The sequence below is a fragment of the Primulina tabacum genome, chromosome 10 (assembly GCF_025594145.1).
Source record: "Primulina tabacum isolate GXHZ01 chromosome 10, ASM2559414v2, whole genome shotgun sequence".
Lineage (NCBI taxonomy): Eukaryota > Viridiplantae > Streptophyta > Magnoliopsida > Lamiales > Gesneriaceae > Primulina > Primulina tabacum.
This window is the reverse complement of record NC_134559.1, coordinates 39,878,309-39,895,286: the sequence shown is the minus strand read 5'-3', so window position 1 is coordinate 39,895,286 and position 16,978 is coordinate 39,878,309. Positions and strand designations below refer to the sequence as shown.

The 16,978-nt window shown below is 43.5% G+C and overlaps 16 non-coding genes and 2 pseudogenes across 16 annotated transcripts; all 18 read left to right on the top strand.

Annotated features, from left to right (window-relative positions):
- Positions 1 to 885: 885 nt before the first annotated feature.
- LOC142515189 (5S ribosomal RNA) lies at positions 886 to 1,004 on the top strand. The gene has a single exon (XR_012811046.1). It is a non-coding gene; the product is annotated as a 5S ribosomal RNA (ribosomal RNA).
- Positions 1,005 to 1,689: 685 nt separating this feature from the next.
- LOC142511410 (5S ribosomal RNA) lies at positions 1,690 to 1,808 on the top strand (annotated as a pseudogene).
- Positions 1,809 to 2,142: 334 nt separating this feature from the next.
- LOC142514714 (5S ribosomal RNA) lies at positions 2,143 to 2,261 on the top strand. The gene has a single exon (XR_012810595.1). It is a non-coding gene; the product is annotated as a 5S ribosomal RNA (ribosomal RNA).
- A 681-nt stretch (positions 2,262 to 2,942) lies between these two features.
- Positions 2,943 to 3,061, top strand: LOC142516782 (5S ribosomal RNA). The gene has a single exon (XR_012812558.1). It is a non-coding gene; the product is annotated as a 5S ribosomal RNA (ribosomal RNA).
- A 1,980-nt stretch (positions 3,062 to 5,041) lies between these two features.
- Positions 5,042 to 5,160, top strand: LOC142513226 (5S ribosomal RNA). Its single transcript, XR_012809184.1, has one exon. It is a non-coding gene; the product is annotated as a 5S ribosomal RNA (ribosomal RNA).
- An 845-nt stretch (positions 5,161 to 6,005) lies between these two features.
- LOC142510412 (5S ribosomal RNA) lies at positions 6,006 to 6,121 on the top strand. The gene has a single exon (XR_012808523.1). It is a non-coding gene; the product is annotated as a 5S ribosomal RNA (ribosomal RNA).
- A 610-nt stretch (positions 6,122 to 6,731) lies between these two features.
- On the top strand, positions 6,732 to 6,850 carry LOC142513905 (5S ribosomal RNA). The gene has a single exon (XR_012809828.1). It is a non-coding gene; the product is annotated as a 5S ribosomal RNA (ribosomal RNA).
- Positions 6,851 to 7,534: 684 nt separating this feature from the next.
- On the top strand, positions 7,535 to 7,653 carry LOC142513859 (5S ribosomal RNA). Its single transcript, XR_012809783.1, has one exon. It is a non-coding gene; the product is annotated as a 5S ribosomal RNA (ribosomal RNA).
- Positions 7,654 to 8,340: 687 nt separating this feature from the next.
- LOC142515028 (5S ribosomal RNA) lies at positions 8,341 to 8,459 on the top strand. Its single transcript, XR_012810894.1, has one exon. It is a non-coding gene; the product is annotated as a 5S ribosomal RNA (ribosomal RNA).
- Positions 8,460 to 9,835: 1,376 nt separating this feature from the next.
- On the top strand, positions 9,836 to 9,954 carry LOC142508375 (5S ribosomal RNA). Its single transcript, XR_012806590.1, has one exon. It is a non-coding gene; the product is annotated as a 5S ribosomal RNA (ribosomal RNA).
- Positions 9,955 to 10,635: 681 nt separating this feature from the next.
- Positions 10,636 to 10,753, top strand: LOC142510843 (5S ribosomal RNA; annotated as a pseudogene).
- A 682-nt stretch (positions 10,754 to 11,435) lies between these two features.
- On the top strand, positions 11,436 to 11,554 carry LOC142517573 (5S ribosomal RNA). Its single transcript, XR_012813312.1, has one exon. It is a non-coding gene; the product is annotated as a 5S ribosomal RNA (ribosomal RNA).
- Positions 11,555 to 12,237: 683 nt separating this feature from the next.
- Positions 12,238 to 12,356, top strand: LOC142515535 (5S ribosomal RNA). Its single transcript, XR_012811376.1, has one exon. It is a non-coding gene; the product is annotated as a 5S ribosomal RNA (ribosomal RNA).
- A 1,049-nt stretch (positions 12,357 to 13,405) lies between these two features.
- LOC142507178 (5S ribosomal RNA) lies at positions 13,406 to 13,524 on the top strand. Its single transcript, XR_012805440.1, has one exon. It is a non-coding gene; the product is annotated as a 5S ribosomal RNA (ribosomal RNA).
- A 686-nt stretch (positions 13,525 to 14,210) lies between these two features.
- LOC142507364 (5S ribosomal RNA) lies at positions 14,211 to 14,329 on the top strand. Its single transcript, XR_012805624.1, has one exon. It is a non-coding gene; the product is annotated as a 5S ribosomal RNA (ribosomal RNA).
- A 684-nt stretch (positions 14,330 to 15,013) lies between these two features.
- Positions 15,014 to 15,132, top strand: LOC142506876 (5S ribosomal RNA). Its single transcript, XR_012805151.1, has one exon. It is a non-coding gene; the product is annotated as a 5S ribosomal RNA (ribosomal RNA).
- A 682-nt stretch (positions 15,133 to 15,814) lies between these two features.
- LOC142516169 (5S ribosomal RNA) lies at positions 15,815 to 15,933 on the top strand. The gene has a single exon (XR_012811979.1). It is a non-coding gene; the product is annotated as a 5S ribosomal RNA (ribosomal RNA).
- A 684-nt stretch (positions 15,934 to 16,617) lies between these two features.
- On the top strand, positions 16,618 to 16,736 carry LOC142508049 (5S ribosomal RNA). Its single transcript, XR_012806281.1, has one exon. It is a non-coding gene; the product is annotated as a 5S ribosomal RNA (ribosomal RNA).
- The last annotated feature ends 242 nt before the right edge of the window (positions 16,737 to 16,978 follow it).

Here is a 16,978-nt window from a genome sequence, read left to right as displayed (position 1 = left end):
AAGGTTTTGATTGGGCGAGAGCAGTGCCGCGTGTTGTCCATCGCCGCCCGATCCACACGTAGTCGAGGGATATAAGAATAAACATCTCACTCAATGTCGGGTGCGATCATTTAGTACTAATGCATCGGATCCTACAGAACTCGGAAGTTAAGCGTGCTTGGGAGAGAGCAGTACTAGGATGGGTGACCCCCTGGGAAGTCCTTGTGTCGTGTTTTTCTATTTTTTATTACTTGTTAACAAGACATTTTCGGCTCAAATCATCTGAATCTCGATCGGGACCAGATAAGATATGTGAATCAACGTAGCTCGGGCACTGCCGGATTTGTACAAAATTGCAGGCTAATTTGATTGCAAACGGGCAAACGGACGAGACTCATTATTCCGCAAAGAGCTGGCGAGATTTTAGCTAAATTCATTCTCTAAGACCCTCTAATTTTCGATTTACCGCTTCTGTTAAGCTTCTGTTTTCTCGTGAAATCCGCTTAGGAAGTTCGAAATTCGATTCCGGTTCTATATTATCGTGTCCCAGGCATAATAATAGTTTTACATTCGCTATTTCCTTCTTCTTATTTTTTTTCTATTTTCTGGGAACATTTAGCGATTTTTGTTGTCGTGAGCCGGTTCTGTGCGGAAGGGTACGACGCAAATTACTCTCTAGACGGTTAACTCATTAAAAACAATTATTTCGACTGTTTTAACCTTAGTTTCCATAAACGATCGCGACACGAGGACTTCCCAGGGAGGTCACCCATCCTAGCTCTGTCATCGCGTCAGAACGCTTAACTTCATGGTTCTGATTGGGCGAGAGCAGTGCCGCGTGTTGTCCATCGCCGCCGGCTCCACAAGTACTCGAGGGATATAAGAATAAACATCCCACTCAATGTCAGGTGCGATCATACCAGCACTAATGCACCGGATCCCATCAGAACTCGGAAGTTAAGCGTGCTTGGGCGTGAGGAGTACTAGGATGGGTGACCCCCAGAGAAGTCCTCGTGTTGCACCCCTTTTCGTGTTTTTCTATTTTTTATTACTTATTGACATACCATTTTCGGCTCAAATCATCTGAATCTCGATCGAGACCAGATAAGACATGTGAAATCAACGTAGCTCGGGCACTGCCGGATTTGGACAAAATTGTAGGCTAATTTTATTGTAAACTGGCAAACGGACGAGACTCATTAATACGCAAAGAGCTGGCGAGATTTTAGCTAAATTTCTTCTCTAAGACCCTCTAATTTGCGATTTACCGCTTCTGTTAAGCTTCCGTTTCCTTGAGAAATCCGCTTAGGAAGTTCGAAATTCGATTTCGGTTCCATTTTATCGTTTCCCAGGCATAATAATAGCTTTACATTCGCTATTTTCTTCTTCTTATTTTTTTTTCTATTTTCTGTGGAACATTTATCGATTTTTGTTGTCGTGATCCAGTTCTGTGCGGAAAGGTATGACGCAGATTACTCTACAGACGGTTAACTCATTAAAAACAATTATTTTGACTGTTTTAGCCATAATTTCCGTAAACGGTCGCGACACGAGGACTTCCCAGGGAGGTCACCCTTCCTAGCTCTGCCATCGCGCCAGAACGCTTAACTTCAAGGTTTCGATTCGGCGAGAGCAGTGCCGCGTGTTGTCCATCGCCGCCCGCTCCACACGTACTCGAGGGATATAAGAATAAACATCTCACTCAATGTTCGGTTCGATCATACCAGCACTAATGCACCGGATCCCATCAGAACTCGGAAGTTAAGTGTGCTTGGGAGAGAGCAGTACTAGGATGAGTGACCCCCTGGGAAGTCCTCGTGTTGTGTTTTTCTATTTTTTATTACTTGTTAACAGAACATTTTCGGCTCAAATCATCTGAATCTCGATCGGGACCAGATAAGACATGTGAATCAACGTAGCTCGGGCACTGCCGGGGACGGTTAACTCATTAAAAACAATTATTTCGACTGTTTTATCCATAATTTACGTAAACGATCGCGACACGGGGACTTACCATGGAAGTCACCTATCCTAGCTCTGCCATCGCGCTAGAACGCTTAACTTCATGGTTCTGATTGGGTGAGAGCAGTGCCGCGTGTTGTCCATCGTCGCCCGCTCCACACGTACTCGAGGGATATAAGAATAAACATCCCACTCAATGTCGGGTGCGATCATACCAGCACTAATGCACCGGATCCTATCAGAACTCCGAAGTTAAGCGCGTTTGGGCGAGAGCAGTACCAGGATGGGTGACCCCCTGGGAAGTCCTCGTGTTGCACCCCTTTTCGTGTTTTTTAATTTTTTATTGATTGCTTGTTGACAGACGATTTTCGGCTTAAATCATCTGAATCTCGATCGGGACCAGATAAGACATGTGAAATCAACGTAGCTCGGGCACTGCCGGATTTGGACAAAATTGTGGGCTAATTTGATTGTAAACGGGCAAACGGACGAGATTCATTACTCCGCAAAATGTTGGCGAGATTTTAGCTAAATTCCTTCTCTAAGACCCTCTAATTTGCGATTTACCGCTTCTGTTAAGCTTCCGTTTCCTCGAGAAATCCGCTTATGAAGTTCGAAATTCGATTCCGGTTACATTTTATCGTGTCCCAGGCATAATAATAGCTTTACATTCTCTATTTCCTTCTTCTTATTTTTTTCTATTTTCTGGGAACATTTAGCGATTATTGTTGTCGTAAGCCGGTTCTGTGCGGAAGGGTATGACGCAGATTACTACGGAGACGGTTAACTCATTAAAAATAATTATTTCGACTGTTTTACCCATAATTTTCGTAACGCGACAAAAGGACTTCTCAGGGAGATCACCCATCCTAGCTCTGCCATCGAGTAAGAACGCTTAAAATCATGGTTCTGATTGGACGAGAGCAGTGCCGCGTGTTGTCCATCGCCGCCCGCTCCACACATACTCGAGGGTTATAAGAATAAACATCCCACTGAATGTCGGGTGCGATCATACCAGCACTAATGCACCGGATCCCATCAGAATTCCGAAGTTAAGCGTGCTTGGGCGAGAGCAGTACTAGGATGGGTTACCCCATTGAAAGTCCTCGTGTTGCACCTTTTTGGTGTTTTTCTATTTTTTATTACTTGTTGACAGACGATTTTCGGCTCAAATCATCTGAATCTCGATCTGGTCCAGATAAACATGTGAAATTAACGTTGCTCGGGCACTGCCCGATTTGGCCAAAATTGTAGGCTAATTTTATTGTAAATGGGCAAACGGACGAGACTCATTACTCCGGAAAGAGCTGGCGAAATTTTAGATAAATTCCTTCTCTAGGACCCTCTAATTTGCGATTTACCGCTTCTGTTAAGCTTCTGTTTCCTCGATAAATCCGCTTAGGAAGTTTGAAATTTGATTTTGGTTCAATTTTATCATATCCCAGGCATAATAATAGCTTTACATTCGCTATTTCCTTCTTCTTATTTGTTTTTTCTATTTTCTTGGAATATTTATCGATTTTTGTTTTCGTGAGCCGGTTCTGTGCGGCAGGGTATGACGCAGATTACTCCGGAGACGGTTAACTCATTTAAAACAATTATTTCAACTGTTTTATCCTTAATTTACGTAAACTGTCGCGACACGAGGTCTTCCCAGGGAGGTCACCCATCCTAGCTCTGCCATCGCGCCAGAATTCTTAACTTCATGGTTATGATTGGGCGTGAGCAATGCCGCGTGTTGTCCATCTCCTCCCGCTATACACGTACTCGAGGGATATAAGAATAAACATCCCACTCAATGTCGGGTGAGATCATACCCCCTGGGAAGTCCTCGTGCTGCACCCCTTTTCATGTTTTTCTATTTTTGATTACTTGTTGACAGACTATTTTCGGATCAAATCATCTGAATCTCGATCGGGACCAGATAAGGCATGTGAAATCAACGTAGCTCGGGCACTGCGGGATTTGGACAAAATTGTAGGCTAATTTAAATGTAAATGGGCAAACGGACGAGACTCATTAAGAGCTGGCGAGATTTTAGCTAAATTACTTCTCTAGGACCCTCTAATTTGCGATTTACCACTTCTTTTAAGCTTCCGTTTCCTCGATAAATCAGCTTAGGAAGTTCAAAATTCGATTTCGGTTCCATTTTAACGTATCCCAGGCATAATAATAGCTTTACATTCGCTATTTACTTCTTCTTATTTGTTTTTTATATGTTCTGGGAATATTTATCTATTTTTGTTGTCGTGAGCCAGTTCTGTGCGGAAGGGATATGACGTAGATTACTCCGGAGACGGTTAACTCATTAAAAACAATTATTTCGACTGTTTTAGCCATAATTAACGTAAACGGTAGCGACACGAGGACCAGATAAGACATGTGTTAGCCATCATGGGATGTTCTCATGTTGCACCCCTTTTCGTGTTTTTCTATTTTTGATTACTTGTTGACAGACGATTTTCGCTCAAATCATCTGAATCTCGATCGGGACCATATAAGACATGTGAAATCAACGTAGCTCGGGCACTGCCGGATTTGGACAAAACTGTAGGCTAATTTGATTGTAAACGGGCAAACGAACGAGACTCATTACTACGCAATGAGCTGACGAGATTTTAGCCGAATTCCTTCTCTAAGACCCTTTAATTTGCGATTTTCCGCTTCTGTTGAGCTTCCGTTTCCTCGAGAAATCCGCTTAGGAAGTTCGAAATTCGATTACGATTCCATTTTATTGTATCCCAAGCATAATAATAGCTTGACATTCGCTATTTTCTTATTCTTATTTTTTTTCTATTTTCTGGGAACATTTAGCGATTTTTGTTGTCGTGAGCCGGTTTTGTGCGGAAGGGTATGACGCAGATTACTCCGGAAACAGTTACTCATTAAAAACAATTATTTCGACTGTTTTAGCCATAATTTACGTAAATGGTCACGACACGAGGACTTCTCAGGGAGGTCACCCATCCTAGCTCTGCCATCGCGCCAGAACGCTTAACTTCATGGTTCTGTTTAGGAGAGAACAGTGCCGCGTGTTGTCCATTGCCGCCCGCTCCATACGTACTCGAGGGATATAAGAATAAACATCCCACTCAATGTCCGGTGCGATCATACCAGCACTAATGCACCGGATCCCATCAGAACTCCGAAGTAAAGCGTGCTTGGGCGAGAGCAGTACTAGGGTGGGTGACCCCCTGGGAAGTCCTCGTGTTGCACCTCTTTTCGTGTTTTTCTATTTTTGATTACTTGTTGACAGACGATTTTCGGCTCAAATCATTTGAATCTCGATCGGGACCAGATAAGACATGTGAAATGAAAGTAGCTCGGGCAAGAGCAGTACTAGGATGGGTGACCCCCTAGGAAGTACTCGTGTTACACCCCTTTTCGTGTTTTTCTAATTTTTATTACTAGTTGAAAGACGATTTTCGGCTCAAATCATCTGAATCTCGATCGGGACCAGATAAGACATGTGAAATCGACGTAGCTCAGGCACTGCCGGATTTGGACAAAATTGTAGGTAAATATTATTGTAACAGAGCAAACGAACAAGACTCATTACTCCGCAATGAGCTGGCGAGATTTTAGCCGAATTACTTCTATAAGACCTCTAATTTGCAATTTTCTGCTTCTGTTAAGTTTCCGTTTCCTCGAGAAATCCTCTTAGGAAGTTCGAAATTCTATTCTGGTTCCATTTTATCGTATCACAGGCATAATAATAGCTTTACATTCGCTATTTTCTTCTTCTTATTTTTTTTTCTATTTTCTGCGATTATTTAGCGGTTTTTGTTGTCATGAGCCGCTTCTGTGCGGAAGAGTATGACGCAGATTACTCCGGAGACGGTTAACTCATTAAAAGCAATTATTTCGACTGTTTTATCCATAATTTACGTAAACGGTCGCGACACGAGGACTTCCCAGGGAGGTCACCCATCCTAGCTCTGCCATCGCGCCAGAACGCTTAACTTCATAGTTCTGATTGGGCGAGAGCAGTGGCGCGTATTGTCCATCGCCGCCCACTCCACACGTACTCGAGGGATATAAGAATAAACATCCCACTCAATGTCGGGTGCGATCATACAACACTAATGCACCGGATCCCATCAGAACTCCGAAGTTAAGCGTGCTTGGGCGAGAGCAGTACTAGGATGGTAACCCCTGGGAAGTCCTCGTGTTGCACCCCTTTTCGGGTTTTTCTAATTTTGATTACTTGTTGACAGACGATATTCGGCTCAAATCATCTGAATCTCGATCGGGACCAGATAAGACATGTGAACAAGACTCATTACTCAGCAACAAGATGGCAAGATTTCAGTCCAATTCCTTCTCTAAAACCCTCTAATTTGCGATTTTCCGCTTCTGTTAAGCTTCCGTTTCCTCGAGAAATCCGCTTAGGAAGTTCGAAATTCGATCCGGTTCCATTTTAACGTATCCAGGCATAATAATAGCTTTACATTCGCTATTTTATTCTTCTTATTTTTTTTCTATTTTCTGCGAACATTTAGCGATTTTTTTTGTCATGAGCCGGATCTGTGCGGAAGGATATAACCCAGATTACTTCGGAGACGGTTAACTCATTAAGAACAATTATTTCGACTATTTTTTTCCATAATTTACGTAATTAGTCGGGACACGAGGAATTTCCAGGGAGGTCACCCATCCTAGCTCTGCCATCGCGTCAGAACGCTTAACTTCGTGGTTGTGATTAGACGAGAGCAGTGCCCCGTGTTGTCCATCGCCGCCTGCTCCACACGTACTCGAGGGATATAAGAATAAACATCCCACTAAATGTCGGGTGCGATCATACCAGCACTATTGCACCGGATCCCATCAGAACTCCGAAGTTAAGCGTGCTTGGGCGAGAGCAGTACTAGGATGGGAGACCCCCAGGGAAGTCGTCGTGTTGCACCCCTTTTCGTGTTTTTCTATTTTTGATTGATTACTTTTTGACAGACGATTTTCGGCTCAAATCATGTGAATCTCGATCGGATCAGATAAGACATGTGAAATCAACGTAGCTCGGGCACTGCCAGATTTGGACAAAATTGTAGGCTAATTTGATTGTAAACGGGCAAACGAACGAGACTCATTACTCCGCAAAGAGCTGGCGAGATTTTAGCCGAATTCCTTCTCTAAGAAGCTCTAATTTGTGATTTTCCGCTTCTGTTAAGCTTCCGTTTCCTCGAGAAATCCACTTAGGAAGTTTGAAATTCGATTTCGGTTCCATTTTATCGTATCCGAGGCATAATAATAGCTTTACATTCACTATTTTTTTCTACTTATTTTTTTCTATTTTCTGGGAACATTTAGCGATTTTTGTTGTCGTGAGCCGGTTATGTGCGGAAGGGTATGACACAGATTACTCCGGAGACGGTTAACTCATTAAAAAAAATATTTCGACTGTTTTATCCATAATTTACGTAAACAGTCGCGACACGAGAACTTCCCAGGGAGGTCACTCATCCTAGCTCTGCCATCGCGCCATAACGCTTAACTTCATGGTTCTGATCAGGCGAGAGTAGTGCCGCGTGTTGTCCATCGCCGCCCGCTCCACACGTACTCGAGGGATATAAGAATAAACATCCCACTCAATGTCGGGTGCGATCATACCAGCACTAATACACCGGATCCCATCAGAACTCCGAAGTTAAGCGTGCTTGGGCGAGAGCAGTACTAGGATGGGTGAACCCTTGGGAAGTCCTCGCGTTGCACCCCTTTTCGTGTTTTTCTATTTTTGATTGATTACTTGTTAACTGACGATTATCGGCTCAAATCATATGAATCTCGATCGGGATCAGATAAGACATGTGAAATAAACGTAGCTCGGGCACTGCCGGATTTGGACAAATTGTAGGCTAATTTTATTGTAAACGGGCAAACGGACGAGACTCATTATTCCACAATGAGCTGGCGAGATTTTATCAGAATTCTTTCTCTAAGACCCTTTAATTTGCGATTTTCCGCTTCTGTTAAGCTTCTATTTCCTCGAGAAATCCGCTTAGGAAGTTCGAAATTCGATTCCGGTTACATTTAGTCGTATCCCAAGCATAATTATAGCTTTACATTCGCTATTTTCCTCTTCTTATTTTTTTTTCTATTTTCTGGTAACATTTAGCGATTTTTGTTGTCGTGAGCCGGTTCTGTGCGGAAGGGTATGACACAGATTACTCCGGAGATGGTTAACTCATTAAAAACAATTATTTCGACTGTTTTATCCATAATTTACGTAAACGGTCGCGACACGAGGACTTCCCAGGGAGGTCACTCATCCTAGCTCTGCCATCGCGCCAGAACGCTTAACTTCATGGTTCTGATTGGGCGAGAGCAGTTCCGCGTGTTGTTCATCGCCGCCCGCACAGCACGTACTCGAGGAATATAAGAATAAACATCCCACTCAATGTCAAGTGCGATCATACCAGCACTAATGCACCGGATCCCATCAGAACTTCGAAGTTAAGCGTGCTTGGGCGAGAGCAGTACTAGGATGGGTGACCCCCTCGGAAGTCCACGTGTTGCACCCCTTTTCGTGTTTTTCTATTTTTGATTGATTAATTGCTGACAGACGATTTTCGGCTCTAATCATCTGAATCTCGATCGGGACAAGATAAGACATGTGAAATCAACGTAGCTCGGAGACTGACAGATTTGGACAAAATTGTAGGCTAATTTGATTGTAAACGGGCAAACGAACGAGACTCATTACTCCGCAATGAGCTGGCGAGATTTTAGCCGAATTCCTTCTCTAAGACGCTCTAATTTGCGATTTTTCGCTTCTGTTAAGCTTCCGTTTCCTCGAGAAATCCGCTTAGGAAGTTTGAAATTCGATTCCGGTTCCATTTTATCGTATCCCAGGCATACTAATAGCTTTATATTCGCTATTTTTTCCTTCTTATTTTTTTTTTCTATTTTCTGGGAACATGTAGCGATTTTTGTTGTCGTGAGCCGGTTCTGTGCTGAAGGGTATGACGCAGATTACTCCGGAGACGGTTAACTCAATTAAAACAATTATTTTGACTGTTTTATCCATAATTTACGTAAACGGTCGCGAAACGAGGACTTACCATGGAAGTCACCCATCCTAGCTTTGCCATCGCGCCAGAACGCTTAACTTCATGGTTCTGATTGGGCGAGAGCAGTGCCGCGTGTTGTCCATCGTCGCCCGCTCCACACGTACTCAAGGGATATAAGAATAAACATCCCACTCAATGTCGGGTCGTGTTTTTTAATTTTTTATTGATTGCTTGTTGACAGACGATTTTCGGCTCAAATCATCTGAATCTCGATCGGGACCAGATAGGATATGTGAAATCAACGTAGCTCGGGCACTGCTGGATTTGGACAAAATTGTAGGCTAATTTGATTGTAAACGGGCAAACAAACGAGACTCATTACTGCACAATGAGGTGGCGAGATTTTAGCCGAATTCCTTCTCTTAGACCCTGTAATTTGCGATTTACCGCTTCTGTTAAGCTTCCGTTTCCTCGAAAAATCTGCATAGGAAGTTTGAAATTCGATTCCGGTTCCATTTTATCGTATCTCAGGCATAATAATAGTTTTATATTCGCTATTTTCTTCTTCTTATTTTTTTATTATTTTTGTGGAACATTTATCGATTTTTGTTTTCGTGAGCCGGTTCTGTGCGGAAGGGTATGACGCAGATTAATCCAGAGACGGTTAACTCATTAAAAACAATTATTTCGACTGTTTTATCCCTAATTTACGTAAACGGTCGCGACACGAGGACTTCCCAGGGAGGTCACCCATCCTAGCTCTGCCATCGCGCCAGAACGCTTAATTTCATGGTTCTGATTGGGCGAGAGCAGTGCCGCGTGTTGTCCATCGTCGCCCGCTCCGCATGTACTCGAGGGATATAAGAATAAACATCCCACTTAGTGTCGGGTGCGATCATACCAGCACTAATGCACCGGTTCCCATTAGAACTCCGAAGTTAGGCGTGCTTGGGCGAGAGCAGTACTAGGATGGGTGACCCCCTGGGAAGTCCTCTTGTTGCTCCTCTTTTCGTGTTTTTCTATTTTTGATTACTTGTTGACAGACGATTTTCGGCTCAAATCATCTGAATCTCGATCGGGACCAGATAAGACATGTGAAATCAACGTAGCTCGGGCACAGCTGGATTTGGACAAAATTGTAACCTAATTTGATGGTAAACGGGCAAACGAACGAGACTCATTACTTCGCAATGAGCTGGCGAGATTTTAGCCGAATTCCTTCTCTAAGACCCTCTAATTTGTGATTTACCGCTTCTTTTAAGCTTCCGTTTCCTCGATAAATCCGCTTAGGCAGTTCGAAATTCGATTCCGGTTCTATTTTATCGTATCCCTGGCATAATAATAGCTTTACATTCGCTATTTCTTCTTCTTATTTTTTTTTATTTTTTGGGAACATTTATCGATTTTTGTTGTCGTGAGCCGGTTCTGTGCGGAAGGGTAGGACGCAGATTACTCCGGAGAAGGTTAACTCATTAAAAACAATTATTTCGACTGTTTTTGCCATAATTTACATAAACAGTCGCGACACGAGTACTTCCCAGGGAGGTCACCCATCCTAGCTCTGCCATCGCGCCAGAACGCTTAACTTCATGGTTTTGATTGGGCGAGAGCAGTGCCACGTGTTGTCCATCGCCGCCCGCTCCACACGTACTCGAGGGATATAAGAATAAACATCGCACTCAATGTCGCGTGCGATCATATCAGCACTAACGCACCGGATATCATCAGAACTCCGAAGTTAAGCGTGCTTGGCCGGGAGAGTACCAGGGTGGGTGACCCCCTGGGAAGTCCTCGTGTTGCATCTTTTTTCGTGTTTTTCTATTTTTGATTACTTGTTGACAGACGATTTTTGGCTCAAATCATTTGAATCTCGATCGGACCAGATAAGACATGTGAAATCAACGTAGCTCGGGCACTGCCGAGTTTGGACAAAATTGTAGCCTAATTTGATTGTAAATGGGCAAACGAACGAGACTCATTGCTCCGCAAAGAGCTGGCGAGATTTTAGCCGAATTTCTTCTCTAAGACCCTCTAATTTGCGATTTACAGTTCTTGTTAACGTTTTGTTTCCTCGAAAGATCCGCTTAGGAAGTTTGAAATTCTATTCGAGTTCCATTTTATCGTATCCCAAGCATAATAATAGCTTTACATTCGCTATTTTATTCTTCTTATTTTTTTACTATTTTTGTGGAACATTTATCGATTTTTGTTGTCGTGAGCCGGTTCTGTGCGGAAGGGTATGACGCAGATTAATCCGGAGACGGTTAACTCATTAAAAACAATTATTTCGATTGTTTTATCCCTAATTTACGTAAACGGTCGCGACACGAGGACTTCCCAGGGAGGTCACCCATCCTAGCTCTGCCATCGCGCCTGAACGCTTAACTTCATGGTTCTGATTGAGCGAGAGCAGTGCCGCGTGTTGTCCATCGCCGCCCGCTCCGCACGTACTCGAGAGATATAAGAATAAACATCCCACTTAATGTCGGGTGTGATCATACCAGCACTAATGCACCGGTTCACATCAGAACTCCGAAGTTAGGCGTGCTTGGGCGAGAGCAGTACTAGGATGGGTGACCCCCTGGGAAGTCCTCGTGTTGCTCCCCTTTTCGTGTTTTTCTATTTTTGATTACTTGTTGACTGAGGATTTTCGGCTCAAATCATCTGAATCTCGATCGGGACCAGATAAGACATGTGAAATGAACGTAGCTCGGGCACGGCTGGATTTGGACAAAATTGTGACCTAATTTGATGGTAAACTGGCAAACGAATGAGACTCATTGCTTCGCAATGAGCTGGCGAGATTTTAGCCGAATTCCCTCTCTAAGAACCTCTAATTTGCGATTTACCGCTTCTGTTAAGCTTCCGTTTCCTCGAGAAATCTACTTAGGCAGTTCGAAATTCGATTCCGGTTCCATTTTATCGTATCCCAGGCATAATAATAGCTTTACATTCGCTATTTTGTTATTCTTATTTTTTTTCTATTTACTGGGAACATTTAGCGATTTTTGTTGTCGTGAGCCGGTTCTGTGCGGAAGGGTATGACGCAGATTACTCCAGAGACGGTTAACTCATTAAAAACAATTATTTCGACTGTTTTATCCATAATTTACGTAAACCTTCGCGACACGAGGACTTCCTAGGGAGGTCACCCATCCTAGCTTTGCCATCGCGCTAGAACGGTTAACTTCATGGTTCTGATTGGGGGAGAGCAGTACCGCGTGTTGCCCATTGCCGTCCGCTTCACACGTACTAGAGGGATATAAGAATAAACATCCCACTCAATGTCGGGTGCCATCATACCAGCACTAATGCACCGGATCCCATCTGAACTCCGAAGTTAAGCGTACTTGGGCGAGGGCACTACTAGGATGGGTGACCCCTTGGGAAGTCCTCGTGTTGCACCCCTTTTCGTGTTTTTCTATTTTTAAATGATTACTTGTTGACTGACGATTTTAGGCTCAAATCATTTGAATCTCGATCGGTACCAGATAAGACATGTGAAATCAACGTAGCTCGGGGAGTGCCAGATTTGGACATAAATGTAGGTAAATTTGATTGTAAACGGGCAAACGAACGAGACTCATTACTCGGCAAAGAGCTGGCGAGATTTTAGCCGAATTCCTTCTCTAAGACCCTCTAATTTGCGATTTTTCTTTTCTGTTAAGTTTCTGTTTCCTCAGATCCCATCAGAACTTCGAAGTTAAGCGTGAATGGGCGAGAGCATTACTAGGATGGGTAACCCCCTGGGAAGTCCTCGTGTTGCACCCCATTTCGTGTTTTTCAATTTTTGATTGATTACTTGTTGACAGATGATTTTCGGTTCAAATCATCTGAATCTCGATCGGACCAGATTAGACATGTGAAATCAACGTAGCTCGGGCACTGTCGGATTTGGACAAAATTGTAGGCTAATTTGATTGTAAACGGGCAAACGAAGGAGACTCATTACTCGGCAATGAGCTGGCGAGATTTTAGCCGAATTCCTTCTCTAAGACCCTCTAATTTGCAATTTTCCTCTTCTGTTAAATTTCTGTTTCCTCGAGAAATCCGCTAAGGAAGTTCGAAATTCGATTCCGGTTTTATTTTATCGTATCCCAGGCATAATAATAGCTTTACATTCGCTATTTTCTTCTTCTTATTTTTTTTCTATTTTCTAAGAACATTTAGCGATTTTTGTTGTCGTGAGCCGGTTCTGTGCGGAGGGGTATGACGCAGATTACTTCGGAGACGGTTAACTCATTAAAAACAATTATTTCGACAGTTTTATCCATAATTTACGTAAACGATCGCGACACAAGCACTTACCAGGGAGATCACCCATCCTAGCTTTGCCATCGCGCCAGAACGCTTAACTTCTTGGTTCTGATTGGGGGAGAGCAGTACCGCGTATTGTCCATTGCCGTCCGCTCCACACGTACTAGAGGGATTAAAGAATAAACATCCCACTCAATGTCGGTTGCCATCATACCAGCACTAATGCACCGGATTCCATCAGAACTCCGAAGTTAAGCGTGCTTGGGCGAGGGCAGTACTAGGATGGGTGACACCCAGAGAAGTCCTCGTGTTGCACCCCTTTTCGTGATTTTCTATTTTTGATTGATTACTTGTTGACTGGCAATTTTTGGCTCAAATCATCTGAATCTCGATCGGGACCAGATAAGACATGTGAAATCAACGTAGCTCGGGCAGTGCCGGATTTGGACATAATTGTAGGCCAATTTGATTGTAAACGGGAAAACGAGCGAGACTCATTACTCGGCAAAGAGCTGGCGAGATTTTAGCCGAATTCCTTCTCTAACACCCTCTAATTTGCGATTTTCCGCTTCTGTTAAGCTTCCGTTTCCTCGAGAAATCCTCTTAGGAAGTTCGAAATTCGATTCCGGTTCTATTTTATCGTATCCCAGGAATAATAATAGCTTTACATTCGCTATTTTGTTCTTCTTATTTTTTTCTATTTACTGGGAACATTTAGCGATTTTTGTTGTTGTGAGCCGGTTCTGTACGAAAGGGTATGACGCAGATTAATCCGGAGACGGTTAACTCATTAAAAACAATTATTTTGACTGTTTTATCCATAATTTTCGTAAACGGTCGCGACACGAGGACTTCCCAGGGAGGTCACCCATCCTAGCTCTACCATCGCGCCAGAACGCTTAACTTCATGGTTCTGATTGGGCGAGAGCAGTGCCGCGTGTTGTACATTGCCTCCCGCTCTACACGTACTCGAGGGATATAAGAATAAACATCCCACTCAATGTCAGGTGCGATCATACCAGCACTAATGCACCGGATCCCATCGGAACTTCGAAGGTAAGCGTGCTTGGGCGAGAGTAGTACTAGAATGGGTGACACCCTGGGTAGTCCTCGTGTTGCACCTCTTTTCTTGTTTTTCTATTTTTGATTACTTGTTGATAGACGATTTTCGGCTCAAATCATTTGAATCTCGATCGGGACCATATAAGACGTGAAATCAACGTAGCTCGGGCACTGCCAAATTTGGACAAAATTGTAGGCTAATTTGATTGTACACGGGCAAACGAACGAGACTCATTACTCGGCAATGAGCTGGCGAGATTTTAGCCAAATTCCTTCTCTAACACCCTCTAATTTGCAATTTTCCGCTTCTGTTAAGCTTCTGTTTTCCTCGAGAAATCCACTTTGGAAGTTCAAAATTCGATTTCGGGTCCATTTTATTGTATCCCAGACATAATAATTATTTTACATTTGCTATTTTCTTCTTTTTATTTTTTTTTTCTATTTTCTGGGAACATTTAGCGATTTTTGTTGTCGTGAGCCGGTTCTGTGCGGAAGAGTATGACGCAGATTACTCCGGAGACGGTTAACTCATTAAAAACAATTATTTCGACTGTTTTATACATAATTTACGTAAACGGTCGCGACACGGGAACTTCCCAGGGAGGTCACCCATCCTAGCTCTGTCATCGCGCCAGAATGCTTAACTTCATGGTTTTGATTGGGTGAGAGCAGTGCCGCGTGTTGTCCATCGTCGTCCGCTCCACACGTACTCGAGGGATATAAGAATAAACATCCCACACAATGTTGGGTGCGATCATACCAGCACTAATGCACCGGGTCGCATCAGAACTCCGAAGTTACGCGTGCTTGGGCGAGAGCAGTACTAGGATGGTTGACCCCCTGGAAAGTCCTCGTGTTGCACCCCTTTTCGTGTTTTTCAATTTTTGATTGATTACATGTTGACAGAAGATTTTCGGCTCAAATCATCTGAATCTCGATCGGGACCAGATTAGACATGTGAAATCAACGTAGCTCGGACAATGTCGGATTTGGACAAAATTGTAGGCTAATTTGATTGTAAACGGGCAAACGAACGAGACTCATTACTCGGCAATGAGCTGGCGAGATTTTAGCCGAATTCCTTCTCTAAGACCCTCTAATTTGCGATTTCCCGCTTCTGTTAAGCTTTCGTTCCTCGAGAAATCCGCTAATGAAGTTCGAAATTCGATTCCGGTTCCATTTTATCGTATCTCAGGCATAATAATAGCTTACTTTCGCTATTTTTTTCTTCTTATTTTTTTCTATTTTCTGGGAACATTAACGATTTTTGTTGTCGTGAGCCGGTTTTGTGCGGAAGGGTATGACGCAGATTACTCCGGAGACGGTTAACTCATTAAAAACAATTATTTCGACTGTTTTATCCATAATTTTCGTAAAAGGTCGCGACATGAGGCTTCCTAGGGAGGTCACCCATCCTTGCTCTGCCATCGCGCCAGAACGCTTAACTTCAAGGTTCTGATTGGGCGAGAGCAGTGCCGCGTGCTGTCCATCGCCTCCCGCTCCACACGTACTCGAGGGATATAAGAATAAACATCCCACTCAATGTCGGGTGCGATCATACCAGCACTAATGCACCGGATCCCTTCGGAACTCCGAAGTTGAGCGTGCTTGGGCGAGAGCAGTACTCGGATGGGTGACCCCTTAGGAAGTCCTCGTGTTGCACCCCTTTTCGTGTTTTTCTATTTTTAAATGATTACTTGTTGACTGACGATTTTAGGCTCAAATCATTTGAATCTCGATCGGTACCAGATAAGACATGTGAAATCAACGTAGCTCGGGGAGTGCCAGATTTGGACATAAATGTAGTCACTTTGATTGTAAAACGGGCAAACTAACGAGACTCATTACTCGGCAAAGAGCTGGCGAGATTTTAGCCGAATTCCTTCTCTAAGACCCTCTAATTTGCGATTTTTTCGCTTTTGTTAAGTTTCCGTTTCCCCTCGAGAAATCCGCTTAGGAAGTTCCAAATTCGATTCCGGTTCCATTTTATCGTATCCCAGGAATAATAATAGCTTACATTCGCTATTTTGTTCTTCTTATTTTTTTTCTATTTTCTGGAAACATTTAGTGATTTTGTTGTCGTGAGCCGGTCTGTGCGGAAGGGAATGACGCAGATTACTCGGAGATGGTTAACTCATTAAAACAATTATTTCGACTGTTTTATCCATAATTTCGTAAACGGTCGCGACACGAGCACTTCCAAGGGAGGTCACCCATCCTAGCTCTACCATAGCGCCAGAACGCTTAACTTCATGGTTATTTTTGGGCGAGAGCAGTGCCGCGTGTTGTACATCGCCTCCCGCTCCACACGTACTCCAGGGATATAAGAGTAAACATCCCACTCAATGTTGGGTGCGATCATACCAGCACTAATGCATCGGATCCCATCAAACCTCCGAAGTTAAGCGTGCTTGGGCGAGAGCAGTACTAGGATGGGTGACTTCCTGGGAAGTCCTTGTGTGGCACCTCTTTTCGTATTTTTCTATTTTTTATTACTTGTTGACAGACGATTTTCGGCTCAAATCATCAGAATCTCGATCCGGACCAGATAAGACATGTGAAATCAACGTAGCTCGGGCAGTGCCGGATTTGGACATAATTGTAGGCCAATTTTATTGTAAACGGGCAAACAAACGAGACTCATTACTCGGCAAAGAGCTGGCGAGATTTTAGCCGAATTCCTTCACTAAGACCCTCTAATTTGCGATTTC